Source organism: Ciconia boyciana, chromosome 2 (genome assembly GCF_034638445.1).
Source record: "Ciconia boyciana chromosome 2, ASM3463844v1, whole genome shotgun sequence".
Lineage (NCBI taxonomy): Eukaryota > Metazoa > Chordata > Aves > Ciconiiformes > Ciconiidae > Ciconia > Ciconia boyciana.
In genome coordinates this window covers 120,850,771-120,868,663 of record NC_132935.1, presented here as the reverse complement: position 1 = coordinate 120,868,663, position 17,893 = coordinate 120,850,771, and the positions used below count along the sequence as shown (strand labels likewise).

General features: G+C 38.9%; 1 protein-coding gene across 1 annotated transcript in view; it reads right to left on the bottom strand.

Annotated features, from left to right (window-relative positions):
• Window positions 1-17,893, bottom strand: part of CPNE4 (copine 4) — a 244,111-nt gene that overhangs the window by 177,532 nt on the left and 48,686 nt on the right. The gene's annotated exons all lie outside the window — the stretch shown is intronic.

Below are 17,893 nucleotides of genomic sequence, written 5' to 3'. Positions count from 1 at the left end.
TCTTGCTGAGAATGGACATCCCCACATTTTTGTACTTTTGAAAATAAAGCTGAGAAAGGAAATGACTGTCTTGTGTCACTTTATCCAAGTAAAGCATCATTATACTCCTGTATTTGCATAGGGCATTCCAAAAACATCCAGAAAGTCTTCATTAAAGTGAAGATTTATGGTTCAAAGCCAAGTGCTCAGAGTACTAATTTCCAGAACAGAGACTACCTGCGCAGCCATGATTTCTCTTTTTGCCTGTGAATAATGATAAGCCTTAGTTAGAAGATGATTCCTTCCTTCCCTGCACCTCATCCCTGCAGGTCTGCTGTCTCATGTGGGGCACAGGGCTGACCATACTTCCAAATGGAGTATTGAATACAACTAAAGGATTGTTTCTTCCCCCCACCCCCTTTTACCCTGGACAAATCAATACAGATCATTTACTGCAGTGCTTGTGAACGTTTTACTGATGAAAACACTTTCTTCAAATACTGAACCAACATGGTACAATTGGCTACTTTTATATGCCTGTATTTTCTTTTGAAACTTTTAAATGTCTTCCTGTTGACCTAAGGAACTTCTTCTATAAGCAAAAGAGAAGAAATCCATGAAATAAAATGTTTGATAAATCAAAAGAGCCTAAACTCATTTCTTTATCTGAGTGATGTTCTTAAGATGGCTGGCCTTGTAAGACCAAGAGGAGAGGACCATGATCTGCAGCTAAATGTGACCTGGAATTGGAAGTACTTCAAAATCTGAAGAGCTCAGCACCGTGCTGTTCAAATCAATTCCTCACCAAGTACTCAAATAAAATTAAAAAAAAGAAGAATTTAAATTACCCTACAAGGTGCTGGCCCAGAGTTCCAATTGCTTCTAAAATAAGATCCAGGTGCTCTTAAAAGTCTAAAGCAGCCTTTTAACTTTAAATTGCTCTTCACTGCATGTGCCATGAATGCTGATCTTTAAAAAGCGTGTTTAAATCAAAACACTCCATGCTGAAGAATAATTGGTTTAAAAAAAAAAAAAAAAGCTGCAACAAGATAGCCCTGGCCAACTTAACTGACAAGCCATGTTTAATATTTTCTCTAAGCAAAAGATAAAAACAAACAAATAAAAATCCATGTTGTTTTGCTCTCTTTTCTCCATACTACAAATAAAAACTTTCACTCCATGGTAAGCTACTACTTCACCTCGGCTATATCAGACTTACTACTGCTCAGAGGCCTATCATTATGATTATTCATATTGTGATAGCACCTAGAGACCTAGATAAGGATCTTACTATCCTTTGCAAATAAAGCAGAAGAGATATTTCCTGCCCCTAAGAGCTTACATCTAAGTAGTTTATAAACACAGACAACAGTGTGGCAAGCAATTGGAAAAAAAAAGGCTTGAGCAAAAGGAATACTTTAGGTCTGAGTTTGCATACATGCATTTTTAGAATAAAACTACAGTTTGTGTGATTGGATATAAGGTCCCTGCCCTGTAGGGGTTTAAAAGATCACCTTTAGCAGCGATGGTGAAGAATACGTCCATCACACCTATACCTACTGGAATCTGCCACATGAAACACCACTCTACAGACACACCATGACCAATCACTTTCATACAGAGACACTGCAACTGCTGCAAAAAGGCAAGAGTATCCAACACAGAGTATCCATCCTGGTATAAACCTCAGTGAAGTATGATCCCACCTGAACTATGTGCCAAGATTTGGATCCTGTAAGGTTATTCCACTGAGAAGGAAAACGGGTTAGAAGTCAGGTAGCTTTGATGCATCTATTTTAAAACATTCATAAAGAAGTCAAATGACTAAAGTTTTTCCTTCCTCACACCCATAGATGTCCTTTAGACAAATCTCAGATCCAAAAGCCTATTGTCTAGGCTTCTCTTGGGACCACCCACCACTGTTCTCGAGGCTGTATTAAGGTTTCCATGCTTACTGCTTTTTAGATACAATCTCATTTAGATTCTACATTAGTGTCTCTTCCATTTTATCTTGCCTTCCTCTTTCTCCCATTCACACATACATACAATCCCCAAATGTAACTAGCTTGAGCCCTTCCAGCCAGATCATTCAGGACTTTCAGTAGATCCTTGTTTGGGCAGAACGAGGTTTCTCAGAGCTGCCATAAAAGAATGCTGGTCACAAAGTAAGGTGTAGCCTGGGATTTTGAACACTGGCTGAAGGCAATATAGAGCTGTAAGGAAATCAACAATCATGTTATGAGAAAGCTCAAACAACCGCTTTAGGAACAAACTAATCAATAATAAACATTTCTCTTCAGTACTATGTGAGACACACCAGCCTTCCTTTGTATTTCATGTAGTGACAGCAACCACTGGCACAAAGCTGACTTCTGAATGACAAACACAGTGTGTAACTTAGTCAGCAGTTTACCAACCAGTTCTGCATGTATGCTATACGACTGCCTGCTTTTCAGCTTTTACTCCCCACATTCGTAATTAAAAGGAAAAGGAAAAGACAGGCAGATGGTCAGTAAATTATGTATTCTCACCACAGAGATCCCCAGGAGTAGCCAAATTATACAACAGTTCACAAGAGACATTGAGATAAAAGTGTGTGCTCTTTAAATAGACTGACCTCCAACTCCAGCTGAAATCAGCAGAAAAAGCAGAGTGATACAATGAAGAAGAGGAAAAAAATAATTAGCCCACACCAGCTGTGCTCCAGTTAAATGGATAAGAGCACATGGCTGCTTTGAAAGAGGATATACAGATGGAAAGAGGCATACTATGACAATGTAAACTCTGTGAACTCTATCACTGTGCCAGAATCTTATTTAAAAGTATTCCCAACTGATACAATTAAAATGTATTCAAAAATATGGACTTCCTTGGTTTCAAAGTTTATTAAAGATGCATGTATTCCTTGGGGTTCTTAGTATTGCCCTTCCAAAAATAACACAAACATAAACTGCTGATGCCCAGCTTAGCAGAGAATACGTACAGCTCTTCTACATTATAAATAAAAACGTCAGGCTTTTGAATGGTTCCTTGAAGTGCAATAATGATTGCTTTCATTCCTTAACTCCAAACTATGTGAATTGGAAAGGTTTCCATCGTAAAAGAAAGGCCCAGAGACAAAAATATTATCTAGTTGAAAGACCTACACTAAGTGTGTTATTTTCCATTACAACTGTGACTTGCAGCCACGTTCTTTCCCACAGAAAGCAGAGGCACCTGAAGGTCAGGACATGGCCACTCTAAATCATGACAACATTAGACCAATCCTGAAAAGCAAAGTCTATAGAATAAATTTAAAAAACAAGCATGCAAGCCCTGCGAGCACTTTATTTTTGGTGCCAATACTGCAATTTTATGTTGAGCAGCAAATCCACAACCAACCAAAATCTGGGCAAAAATCTCTAGAAGTCAAAAACCAGCATCACATATAAGTTGAATTTAAAAATAACACTTCTGTGAGGAATCAGAGTTGCATGTAGAATTTTAACTTTTGTTAAGTATGTCTCACTCTCTACCACGGGATTAGTTATGATCAACAGTTTCCAATATTATTAGACAATCTCAATACATTCCCAGTGAAAAATACGTTATATATACAAAAAAAGGAAAATTTGGCTATAACATTTTGGACGTGACTTCATCATGGAGCTATTAAGCTAGACATGGGAGAACATCAAGTAAGTGCCACCATCCTAAGGAAGGAAGAAGGGACACTCCTTACAAAATACATTAATAGCTTCTTTATTAAGAGAAAGAATAAGATTAATGCAAAGATGGTCAAGGAAACACTTTGGGATTTATATTCAAGAACCAAGGAAGCAAGCAGGCAAGCACAGGGCCTTGAACAAAATTAAGCACACACTGGGCTTTAAACAGACTACTGAAACATCAGATACTAACTGACAACATAAAGGCAATAACTTCAAATAGAGAAACAAAGGCATAGGAGTTTATATTGTATATTCCTGCGCAGAACAGGAGACACACACGGCAGCTGCCATGCCCAATATAAGCGGGAGAAGCACAAATACGGTTTTTAAAACAGCACATGTCACTGTCAGTAAAAACAGTTCCTGCAGCCACGTGGAATCCAAAGGGTAGCCAAGGGAGTAAGGCTATTGAAACTCATCCAGTTCACGTGGCAGTGACACAGCATAAGCTTTTAAATTTACACAAGTAACAAGGCTACAGCAGGCTAATCAGCCCTCAAACAGCATTTAAAGTTAAATACAACAAGGTACAGTGATCATCATAATGCTTCCCTGAAGAAGCATATAGAAGTGATGTAGGGCACTTGGTTCTACATCAGCAGCCAGTTCTACAGCAACAGCATGCATAAGCTGGCTGATGCAATAGTAAGGCAATGAGTTTTTCCAAACATTTGAAAAAACAAAAGCCTCAAACCTCATATTTTTCCCTCTGATTAAGTATATCATGAAAAATTTGGATTACCACAATGGATAGTTTTCTGCTTCAAAAACACAACATCCTGGGTTGGTGGTGTGGAATAAAAACCGAGCATCTCACAAAATTATGAGATTTACTTCAGAGAGTTGCAGTTAATATTTTATGATGAATTTCAACCTAAATTTTAAAGAAAAGGGCTGAACAATACACTCTAGGTCTTTCAACATAGAAATTATTGATAGGGAGCTACAGCAATGATTCAAGTTCCAATGACTTACATGCTCTTCTAGAGGAGACTGTTCAAACCAAGAATTGGCTTATCAAATATTTTTACTTTGCCATCTTTAAGTGTGACATTTTGAACAACAGGCAGGTAAATTTGTCAAGCCAGATCACCTAAGCAACCTATATGCAAATAGTATAGACTGCCCATAGTGTCCTAAAATTTTCTTAGCAAGTAAGCACCTTTGTAGAGCCAGGATTGGTAAAAGCTTTTTGCTTTGCTGTCAGCAGCAGTGGTACAGCAGTGGTAGCAGCCACTCCAAGCCCTCTGCCAGGAATAGGGGATTTTGTCAGTCCTGTTGCTTTACTCCTCTGAAGTAGTCTCTTACTAGTTTATGCATGCTACCATCTGGGATCTTCTTTTGGAGAACGCAAAGGGTAGTAAAAGAAACAAAAGCATTTGACAAGTAAGATTCAAAAGAGACAGAAACCTACTTTTCATGAAGCAGTCACTGCTTTTTTAAATGGAAATCAGGATGGGAGGGAGTAATTTATCTAGAAACACTCTGGCTTTGTATTTTGCTTTGTGTATGCACTGAGCACCCACCAGCAACATATAAGAGATGAACACCACAAACTATATAATCTCAATGCAGAGCTATGTAGATAATTGATGCAATGTAACTCTGCTTGAATTTCATGGGGTTTATACGCAAAATCGTAAAGTTGTCCTGGTTTTGGCTGGGATAGAGTTAATTTTCTTCCTAGTAGCTGGTATAGTGCTGTGTTTTGGATTTAGCATGAAAATAATGTTGATAACACACTGATGTTTTAGTTGTTGCTGAGCAGTGCTTACACTAAGTCAAGGACTTTTCAACTTCTCATACTGCCCTGCCAGCGAGGAGGCTGGAGGTGCACAAGCAGCTGGGAGGGGACACAGCCAGGACAGCTGACCCAAACCGGCCAAAGGGCTATTCCATACCATAGGATGTCATGCTGAACAAAAAACTGGGGTGGTTGGCAGGACTGCTGCTTGGGAACTGGCTGGGCATTGGTCAGCGGGTGGTGAGCAATTGCATTGTGCATCACTTGTTTTGTATATTCTTTTATCATTATTATTATTTTTCCTTCCTTTTCTGTCCTATTAAATTGTCTTTATCTCAATCCATGAGTTTTACCTTTTTTCCGATTCTCTTGCCCATCCCACTGGGAGGGAGGGAGCGAACGGCTGTGTGGTGTTTAGCTGCCTGCCAGGTTAAATCACAACAAAAATTTTCAAGGGGAGAAAGAAAAAAAAAAAGTTAATCTGTTCCATTTTTTAAAAATGAAAAAAATTCAGGCAAAGACTGAAAATACCTGTTAACAGATAAGGTCAGCACATCTATATGGAAATGTAGTCTGGACACTTCAATTCTCAGTTAGATTTCATGGAGTTTGTATTCTGGCCTGATTACAACCTAACTAATGCAATGTATTTTAAGCTACTACCAAACATGAGGGAAGATGAAAAACAACAGTTCCAGTGAAACTGCTTTGACTTTCCTTTGCATAAACTTAAACTCCATCAATTCATATCAACAGCATGTTATCTTGTTATGCACTGGTTTTAAACCAAACCAGCTTAATGAATTTGGTATCCCTGGTCAATCAATATTTGAATAGAAGACTTTTCAAAGAATATTCGCAGTAATTCATATTGTTTTTCTAAATCAGTTATTCTCAGAGTTTTATAGCCGCTCCTACCCTTCAGGAAACAATTCACGTTAGGCCCTAAAACTCCTCCCAGTAAAAGCAGAAGAGGTTCAAGTTGCTGACAATCTCTCAGTCCTGTACTGATGCTATAGGTTAAGAATTAGTGTACCAAATCAATCAAGCGAATTATCTACTTACAAACCAGCTCCAAAGATTCCTGTTTACTGTCGGTTTATCACAATCTGTCAGACTCCTAAAGTCAAGTCAGGCTTAAAATCTGTCCTGGAGATGTGTGAAGTTTGTGTATCTGTAATAAATAGCTCATGAGAGGCAGGCATATCACTGAGCTAATCTGAAATGTGCATCTGCTTGCCCATGATAAAAGCAGCCTTAGACTCCTCATTAAGTTTAAAATATTATGTACCTGATGGATAGATAATTAAACTGCAGGGAAAGAGGGTAAAAGAATCAAAAATGTATTTTTTTTAATATTGGGCTGCTGGTGGCAGTATGGCAACTCCTCCCATGCAGAACTATAGCATTTTTCCTTTTGGTTGATGCCAAAGAACACTCAACACAGCCAAGATATGCTTAATGCTAAATGTAAATGCATCCCCCTGCTTCACAGACTGGGGCTGGATTTCTGCAAAGTTCTCCTTAAGGGTGCTCAGCCACATGAGCTACTGGTATTCTGTGCTACCTTTTCATCAGTAATCAAAACTTTTTTTTTTTTTTAAAGTAGCAGTGGCATTGCTCTAATTATTTCTCATATTTTTATTATCAGCTCTTTGGTTTCCTTTACTTGCTGAATGCCTCTGAAAAAGCTCTTCTGAGGATCTATATCTGCAAAAACCTAGTACAGTATTGCATGAGAAAACATATCCCAGCTTTTATTTTACAATCTCTGTTTTAATTCCTGAGTGAAAGGGAGAGATGAAGAGAAAGCAAGCTCTTTCTTAAGCTCATCCTTCATGGCTGTCAATTCTTTTATCTTGACCTGCAAGGGAGCCACAGCTGAAAGTTTCCTGCCACCTGTACATTTTCAGTCCACATTACCTTGTCTCTGCCCCACAGGGACACATGAAAACAAAGATGACTCTCCTTTTTAAGCACCTCTACCTGATGAGGCCATCATTCTGCTTAAAGGCTGTCCTTACACACCTGTACAGAAAAGCTCAAGTGTCCTTTTTTGTGCAATCAGGGATTACTGCTACAGATTTTAGAGAAAGGCTGATTTCTTTCTGCAGGAGAAGAAAATAATCACTCTCAGCTAGCCATAGAAAGGAGGGTATTTGCTCAGATCTATTCCTGACCCTCTGGATAATATGAAGAGTACTACTAATAAATACCATACACCAGTATTAAGTCTTACAGGTGTGACAGACAACTTCATATCTATTATAAACATATAAATTGTGACAGATTACCAAGCCAGTTATCCAGGGTTAACAAAGCTGTGGGAGCACTGTAAAGCTTTCCTTTTCCTGATATCTTCCTTAGATAATTTTGAAAATGTTTTGAATAGTCTCTTTTTTCTTTTTTTTTTTTTTTTACCCTACTCATATAACAAAACTACAAGGCTTGACCTGGTTTATAAAGTAAATATTAGAAAACTTTTGTTTTATTAATACGATTGAGAACACTGTTTAAGAGTCACAGCTTTCATGGAAAGTTATCCTGAGAAAAAGTTGCGAAAAGTTAGTGAAGCATGAATTGAGAACCACCAAATAGACAGCATGGCTAAAGGCAGTATTTGCAAGCATGTCTTAGGATGATTAGAAATACTGATGAAAGTGCAATAATAGCAAAGAAATATTCACAACTGGGGTGGGGAGGAGGAATTAATTCAAGTGCCCTGTTTCTGAGGCAAAAAAAGCTTTTCTTAATAAAAGTCATATATTTTGTCAGCCATTTTGACCAAATGTGATAAATACAAGAATAAATGAGAACTCCTCCCAGTTGTTTCTTGATATTTCATGTCTGCAATAAGATCACTCAACAGTTAAGATGAAGGCAAAATTTTCAGGCAGCTTAAATCAAGACGTTTCTACCAGCAACAATACACAAATGTTTGCAAAGGCATAGAGAAATCTGATAAGTGAGCACCCAGCCCAGTCCCCTACTTCACAGGTACAAATGGGAAGATATCTGCATAGTGCTACTTGCAAAAACACTGACCGCACTAATTGAAGATGGCCGGAGTACAGTTATACAGAAATTGTTCACAAGAAACAGAGTTCTTCAATCATTCCCACAATCCCTGATCCAATGGACACTAAAACAGGATGTAAATGAGTACAGGTCATTCAGATTTTCATCTAAGCTAGTACAGTATTAAACTGATTTTTAAGCAGGTAACTATTTCCTAACATGGAAAAATGACTATGTGGTCCCACAAGTCTTTTGATTCTTTCCTTTCCATGGCTCTCCCAGAGGCAGATGGCTCCTGGAAATTGGTCTCAACAGCAGATCTTCCCAGTAGAGGATGCTCCAGGCCACAGGATCATGGAGAGACCATGTAGCTTTCCCCACCTCTCTATATAAGTGCTCCTTCCTGACTTCCCAGGAGTACACTTGGTTTTATTCATTTATGTGAACTATGAGAAAAAACTCTTCACTCTGCCATGACATGAAGACGGGGAACCTGAAGAGATTTAGTTGGACAGATATAGCCAGAAGCCAGCCACCTGCTGTTGCTGCGGCAGGGCATCCCACAGCTCTGGTAGAGGAAGCAGCCAGCCCAAACATGACCACTCTCAGCAAGAAAACAGACTTCTACAATGCAAGTTTTCTCTTTCTCTCCTTTGCGCATGCATTATGTTTCACAAACTGCACTACAGTGGCAGAAATTGCTGTTTGAGCTAGTGGAACATTATGATAGCTCATATATATTGACTCAAAGTGACAGCATTTGCCTTCAGTTGAGACAATGTCTGATTCAAATGAGTTCAAGTTTAAAGACTAGTGATTTAAAGAGACAGGGAAGAAAGCACTGTGGCTATGTTTAAATGCTTGATACAAGGAAGAGGCTCAACAGAAAGCAGCACTGATGAATGAGATAAAAGCAAAAAAGAGTTACTATAAAATGGACTTAAAATAAATAGTCAGTTATTACTACCTGGGGTGTAAAAAGAAAAATCTCATCAAAACCTACTGATGTTCATGTTTCTGAACTAGGCACAGGAGGAAAAACCTCCCAGTACCAGCTCCTAATCAAGTATTTGCCAACACAAAAGATTTGCAGCCTTTAGTTTTCATACTTACAACCTTGCATAAGAAGTGGAAAAATCTTGGGAGGGGAAGAGAATTGTCTTTCTTTTTAAAAAGGAGGGTAATACAAAATGCAATTCCAGGTTTTGAGTTTATGCATATGTTTGTAAAAATGTACTTAGTGCATTAGGAGCTGAACAAAATATTACGAAATATGTTCTGTAGGATATGGAGGAAAACTTCACAGTAGATTCCCTCCTGCCTTGATTATAATGAAATGGTCTTTCAAAGAGCATGTACTTTTTAAATACATGTGTAAGGCTAAGAATTTACAAAGAAAGATACCAAGTCTGTTTTTCTCAGAAGACAGATAGTGATCTACTGTCAGCACCAGGCTCTCCTCTGCTTCAGTTGTTGTAGAACAGGACCATGTCCATGTGGAGAATTTTTCTTTTTCCTGAAAAAGTTAATGACCGGAGCTCTTCAACAGGCAAACCCTTGCAACAGAGGATGCCTCCAAAATATTAAGGCTTGGAAAGTAAAATATCCAGTTCGATGAATTCAGGCTGAGAATGGATTGAGATAAAATATTCAATTAGCCTGCAGCCTGACCCCACAGACTTCCAGTGGTGTTTGAAAAAGATGAGCTGTCTTTGTCATTCCCACCATACAGAAAGACTTCAGGGAAATTTACCAGCAGCAGAAAGCAGAAGCTAAAAGCAAATCTTGGCAGCAACAGAGGTTACCAAATAGTCTTGAGCAAACAGGCACTCATTAGAATCAACATACACTTAACGAAAAAGGAGAAAGAAAAGTACAATATTGAATTATGAGGATACAATAGGCTATAAAGGCATATACACAGGCACATTGCTGTGGTGTAAATAAAAGCACAGCTTTCTGTTTGACGAGTTAGAACAAGAGGGGTCTAATGGCACCTGAAAAACTCTTAAGCATCATCTTCTAGGAATACTCCTTGGGAAATGAATGCAGCAGGACTGCTCCCATTTCTTCTTAGGTCCAAAAGTCAGTAATCAACACTTGCTCTAACAGATCATCACCTGCAAGATGTGCAGGGCATAGATCTGTGCACAAGACTAAGTGCTCTAAAGACCTGAGAGATATGGGCAGTAGGGGCCCATCAACTAGATTGCCAGCTCCAAGTCAGGAATGGTAGTAACTTGGCCACATGGTGGCTTAATTGAAAAGAATCTCATTGCCTTTCTTTTCTGATGAAGGTCTTAATTATTTCAGTTCAAGACTCAATTCTTCCCCACTGGCTTTCAACAACCAAGATTTGCATGAATTCAAAGGTATTTACAATAAATCTAGTATTTCATTAAAGACTTTGTCCTAAGCTTTGGCCAGAGAAAATGCAGGTAGCATTTCCAATTATCAGCCCCATTCTACATCCAGAAGAGAAGGAACCCCAAATCAGCAAATTAATCAGAAGATTCTTCACAATGAGAGGAGCTAATTTCATAACATCTATTCAGTGAAAGCACCTCCCTGCCACCAAATTGTGCATAATCTGATATAAAACATCTCATCGGAGCTTTGTAACTCCCTTTCTTTGTCAGAGAAAAATCTTCATAAGATGGTATGTTCATCTTACTGCTACCTCATTAGTTACAATTAATTTTGTACAGGATGTCTGTTCACCAAGTTGAAATCTTAGAGTGAAATCAGAAAAAGAATATCTAGAATCTGCTCTAGCATTGACTAATATTAAAAAAAAAAAAAGCTAAAAAGCCAACAAACATCCAATAAACCAGCCCATTGTGAAGCCTTGCAGCTCTTTAAAGCAGAGAATAAATCCCAAATCACTGCTTGAAAATCTCTATGGGAATACAGCAATAGCTTTTGGCGCTGCATCCCTAAAATGTTCTGAAATAAATGGGGTTCAAATAACCATCCAAACTAATCCATGTTCCCTGATGGGATGGATATGCTTAGTCTTCAAAATACAGGACATACTAGTTGCCTTCTTATATAGTCATACACAAATCATAAGAGTAAAATCCCAAATGGCAGTGAGAAAATGAACTTTATTCAACAACTACTTAAGCTGCAGAACTCTGGGTCCCAGGATATCATGAAAGTTTATTTCTTAAATACAAAAACCTTTAAAATTATTTGAACAAAATCATGGAAGTTAAATCTACCAATGTTTTTTAATTACAAAGACAAAAACTCTTGTTTAAGAACTCCCTGAGCTGCAGATCACTGAGGGATGTCAGAGCAAGCTGGAAAGACACTTTTATATTTCCCTGATCTCACACTTCTTCACTGTCACTAACTAGCAGATGCAAGATGGTGTTAGACAGCGCTTGAGTCTGATTCTGTGTGGCTGCTGGTGGTGGTAGTTCTTGTTTCTAATCGTTAAACTCTCAGTTCCATCCAAATGCTTCCTCTATTACTCTGTTCATCTACATGAACTGAAAAAGATGTATTTATTTGGGTTTCTTTATATATGTGTGTATATATATATTGTGGGGGTTTTTTCTCTTCACAGTGCTTTTGTAGTTATTTTGGAACAGTTTGGTAGAGTCATGGAACATGTCAACCCACAGACTCCCCTATCTCATGGCTTGTTGGCTTCTGCAGTGGGCTGTAACAGCCACAGATGGATAACATGAGAGAGACTTTTGGGTATCTATGGAAACAAGTAGCTGAAGTCTGCCTCAAGGTCTTCTCTTCAGATCCTTTTTCCATGCTAGGAAGGGGCAGGGAATCTCCCCCTCTCTCCAACATGCAGAGGAGCAAAATGAGGCAGCAGGTGCTTGGAATGGAAACTGGGAGCTGAGGCAGAAAGGGAGGCAGAGGAGGAGGAAGGAGAAGGATGCTAGAATTAATTCAGAAATAAAGCAAAAGAAAGAGCAGGACTAAGGGGAAAAGCAAATAGAGAAGAAAAGCAAGACCATGTCCTTCCTGTAGCTTGATTCCTAGGTAGTCTGTTTAGTAGGCTCCACTGGTATTCTACACATTAATTAGTTCAATGCATTTCCAAGCTAATTGGTCTCTACTGTCTGTTTGCACAAAGGTCCATGTGGACGTGCAGGGTTAGTGCTCAAAGCAAAAGAAAAAAAGAAAACTCAGTTTTGTTTTTTTAATCATGCCAAGCTGATCCTTGAAATCAAGTGTCATGCTAAGTGACAAGTGAATGCCTTTTATTTTAAAAACACCGAAATGAAAAGTTGCGGGTTTGCCCAACACGGTTTTGTCAAGACTCACTGAGTTTCACCAAATTTGTGATCTCAGTCAACATTTTAATTAAAAAAACTATTTCAGTAAAAAAAAAAAACCTATCCAAGCAAAAAAATTCACTCAATTCCATCAACATTAACTTTAGCAACTGCATGTTGTCTTTGGGTGCTGCTTTATTTGCTCTGCAGTTACTTCAAGTTTAATAAAAACTTAGGGGAAACAGCAAAACTCTGTCTCGCTGTTCAAATCCAGAAGGTAGCAGATATTCTATGTCCTACTGCAGAAAGCTGTGAGTATGGCTACAGGAAGCCCTCCCTGATTTTCAAACATGGCTACTGTCTTCCAAAGCTCCTCTTCTCTTTTCATAGTTACAGACATCACATTCAATCTGGCTACGTCAGGCTATATTACACCTCCTGATCTCATGTAAGTCTCGTATGACTAGACACAGCTCAGCAACTTACCCAACTTTCAAAACAACATGTGTACTTGCCATATGCAGATCACAACCTGTGAACAGCTACTTTCTTAGGAATAACAAGTTAATGAGAATTTCAGTGCTAGCACACCTCAGCTGAAGACTGCAGTGCTATACGCAATTAACATTTATTACACGAAGACATTCACACTGCAGGTGGGTAAAATAATCATTGGAGCAAAGGACTTTATCATCATGTACCTTTGTCTGATTCCAATACCTCACTCAACCATTAACCATCTGAAGCTTAGTCCAGTAATTAAACTCCTTGAACACATTCAAATCAACACAGAAAAACAGTAATCAAATTATTACCTTAAACAAACAGTTTAAGAATTACAACATTTGGCCCCCTTGCAAGTGTACCTGCCTAAAACTAAGGCCAGAAGATATAAATTCAGCCCCGGATCAGCAAATTGTCTTTTAGTCCACATGGATATCATCATCTTAAATTCTGCTATATCACACCCTGTCATCTCAGGCTAAAAATACAAACTTCATGTGAGAGAAAGAGTAAACTGCTGATTTTCCTGGGAGACACAATACATAATTTTAATTCTAGATTGGTGGAGATAGTGCTTTTCAGACAGCATCAACATACACACATAGAGAAATGTCAGGGGGAAGTACGTGTGCACATTTGTGCATGTGCACGCGCAGGTTTGTTTATAGGGAAACATCTAGCCAGACAGGATGAGAAAAAACACCAAGCATATCGGTGCCAGAATTGAGGACAACACTGAGACTTCTTTGAGTACTTGTCTATGTCCTGCTTGTGTTCCTAATGGTTTCAGATCTGAGGAGGAATGTGGCCATCCTCAAATGACCCAGGGAACTCCAGGCTGGTCAGCCTCACCTTGATTCCTGGGAAAGTGATGAAGCAGTTAATCCTGGAAACCATTTGCAGGCACATTAAGGATGAGAAAAATCAGGAGTAGTCAACATGGCTTCACCAAGGGGAAGTCATGCTTGACTAACGTGACAAACTTCTATGATGAAGTGACTGGCCTGGTAGATGAGGGGAGAGCAGTGGATATTGTCTACTTGGACTTCAGCAAGGCCTTTGATACTGTCTCCCATAAGATCCTCATAGAGGAACTGTTGATGTACGGGATGGATGAGCAGACAGTGAGGTGGATTGAAAACTGGCTGAATGGCCGGGCCCAGAGGCTGGTCATCAGCAATGCAAAGTCTAGTCAAATGCCAGTAACTAGCAGTGTACCACAGGGATCGATACTGGATCCAGTCCTGTTTTAACATCTTCATTAATGATCTGGATGATGGAGCAGGGTACCCTCAGCAAGTTTGCAGATGACACCAAACTGGGAGGAGCAGCTGATACACTAGAGGGTCATGCAGCCATCTAGAGAGACCTTGACAGGCTGGAGGAATGAGCCAACAGGAACCTCATGAAGTTCAACAGAGGGAAGTGCAGAGCCCTACCCTTGCAGGGGAATAACCCTATGCACCAGTACATGCTGAGGGTCACGACCAGCTGGAAAGCAGCTTTGCAGAAAAGAACCTGGGGGTCCCAGTGAACACCGAGCGGCACATGAGCCAGCAATGTGCCCTTGTGGCAAAGGCACATGGTATCCTTGGCTGCATTAGACAAAGTATTGCCAGATCAAGGGAGGTGATCCTTCTTCTCTACTTAGGATGAGTGAGGCTGCACCTGGAGCGCTCAGGGGAGATCTTATCAAAGTATATAAACCACCCAATGCATTTTGCACCCACCACCTGAAGGGAGGGTGCAAAAAAGACAGAGCCAGGCTTCTTTTCAGTGGTGGCCAGTGCCAGGATCAGAGGCAATGGGCACCAGCTGAAACATAAGAGGTTCCCTCTGAACATCAGGAAACACTTTTTTACTGTGAGGGTGACAAAGCACTGGCACAGGTTGCCCAGGGAGGTTGTGGAGTCCTCCTCCTTATATATCTTCAAAATCCATCTGACACAGTCCTGGGCAACTGGCTCTAGGTGTCCCTGCCTGAGCAGCAAGGTTGACCAGATGACCTCTAGAGGTCCCTTCCAACCTCAGCCATTCTGTGACTGGGAAAAAAAAAAAAAAAAACCACCACCACAAAACACAAAACCACCAAAAAACAAAAACCCAAAAAAAACCAAAAAACCAAACCAGAAAAGCAATCACATTTAAAAAAAAATTTAAAAACCATACATATATGCCATTTCCAATCTCTGGAAACAGCACCTACCCACTCTACAACAGCATGGATATTTTCATTTTATTTTTATATGTGCGGGTGGCATAACTTACACAAACACACACATATGCACACACAGTACTGCAGAACTGAAAAAAAAATTCTCCTCGGGCTGACATGTTTTATCAAAATTTTCCCAGAGACAAATATGCACAGATTTCTCACTTTCAGGGATTGTCTGCATCTGTAGAGTGAATCCATCACATCCTAGCATCTCTAATAGCACGCACAATGCAATCCCATCAACTTAAGCCCACCAGCTTAATCTGCATCTGGCCCAGTAGGGGATGTGCAGTCAGTCCTCAGTACCTTCCATACATTTTAAAAGCACCTATTTGCAAGAGCACAACCGTATACAGACCACAACCTGTATTTCAGGCACCTTCAACCCAGCTACTCCTGGTTCATAAATCCTCCACACAACCAGAATATGTGATCAGTATGCATGTTTCAGTAATACTGAATTTTGCTACAGTCTGTTTGGAGACATCCAACCTCCAGGGGGTTTAAGGTATCTGGAAATTCAAGACAAGTTTGTGAAGTCACTAAATCCATAGATGCAAAACTCTTAAGTTCCACTCCTCTTTGGGTTATCATTTAGTGATTTCTATGTTGAATATACTCACTTCACTGGTAACTAGATTTTAAAAAATTATTAGTCTGTCTGCTGTCTCAGGTCTTGCTGGATCATTGATTGTCATCAGCAGAAGATTCTTCCAGCCAATTATGTCTTCAGCTATACCTGAGTGACTCTGCTCGATTTAACTCAGCGATTGGAACTTAATTAAAAATTCTGCTGAGAATGTGTGGGCCAGAATAGGAAAAGGCTCAGCATGTCAGAGCTGCATTAACTCTGTAGTCCTGATAGGAACATGAAATAAAAACTTTTTTTTCATACTAAAATGAGTACCCTGGACTTCCATTAGACAGTAGGAACAACTGACATAAGATGAGAATCATATCAGTGAGCAGATCTGTTCTGCAAGAATTACTCTATTCAGACAATCACTTTCCAAATTAAAAACCACATCAAATAAAGGGAATATCCATTACAACATAAGAATATATAATTCAAAGCTACTTACCCTGCTCATAACTGGCCACAGACAAACTGTGTGAAATGCACTCAAAAGTTATTCAGAGAACTGAAATGGCCCAAAAGATTTCAGTCTGTTCTTTCCAAACAGGGGCGTTTCACTTATTTTGACCTTTAATCCATTGCTTGATTAATTTCTACTATTTGAGTGATTACATACAGTGCAGTGAAATGCGGCTTTCTACATGGCTAGCTAGAATTACCCTTTTGGCTAACTATTACATCACCTTAAATTTCAATTACATGAAGACACTGATTTTGTGGCACTAGAACAATCATGAGAGTTTTATTTCTACTTATAGTGTGGTTTTCTACCAGGGACCTATCCAATGGTTCCACAGCAGCGAACTAAGAAAAGAGGAAGGCTAGCACCAAAAAACCTTAAGTTTGCTATGCTGGTGCTGACCCTGCACTGGAAAAATTTCAGAGGTCCATAGGTCAAAACCACAAAATTGGAATAACTGAAAGAAAACCCCCAAAGTCTGAAAGAAGTGGCTGAAAATGCTAAATGAAAAAACTCATCAATTTAGGATTTTGCTTTCTGCATATGCTCACAGCTATTATTATTTTTATCTTTTGACAGATAACAATCTTATTCTGAATGCTGAAACTGTTGAAAAGAGAGGGATGAATACTCACTCAAAATAAGAACTGAATTTAATACATTCCTAATTTTTTCATGCATACTTTCCATTAAAGCTCACACCTTTTAGCTTGATTAACCACAAACACTCAAGTGTAACTTTTAAGTAAAATAACTACCAAGATTCATTTTAAATATTACATTCCATTCTAATGTTCTTTATTTACAATTTGCATGTCTCAGACATCCTGCTTCCATTTATCAATCAAATGGTTTCTAAGATTAGGTAAAATAACCCGAAGTAGGATTTTAATCAACATGCAATCTGCAATACTACAATGCAAACTGATAAGGCAAATGCATTAGTTTAAGTTACTAACTTCAACTATGAATCCAACTGTAACACTCAAAATTTGAAAATCAAACTACTCTGTCACCAAATTCCTTGCCAACTAGTAATAAATACTCCTCTCTTCCACAGCATTTTTCTTCTTTAGATTGGAAAGCATGATGGTCACTATCATTATCTCTGCTATAGCTTTTATAAAAAGCTTTAGCGGAGATAATGATATAGCTTTTATATAGCTTTCATAAAACAAGAGGGCCTAAAGGGAAAAGTTTTATGATGCTTCATTCTTTAATAATCTTCATTTTTAATCTAGACTCCAAAGAGAAGTTCAAAGTATCATTAAGAGTCTGATTCAAAGTGTGTTAATGGAAAATCTCCCTTCACTCTTACAGGATTACGCCACAGCCTTCAAATTGCTTCTTCTCTTTATTGTTCTTGCTATTTTGCCTCA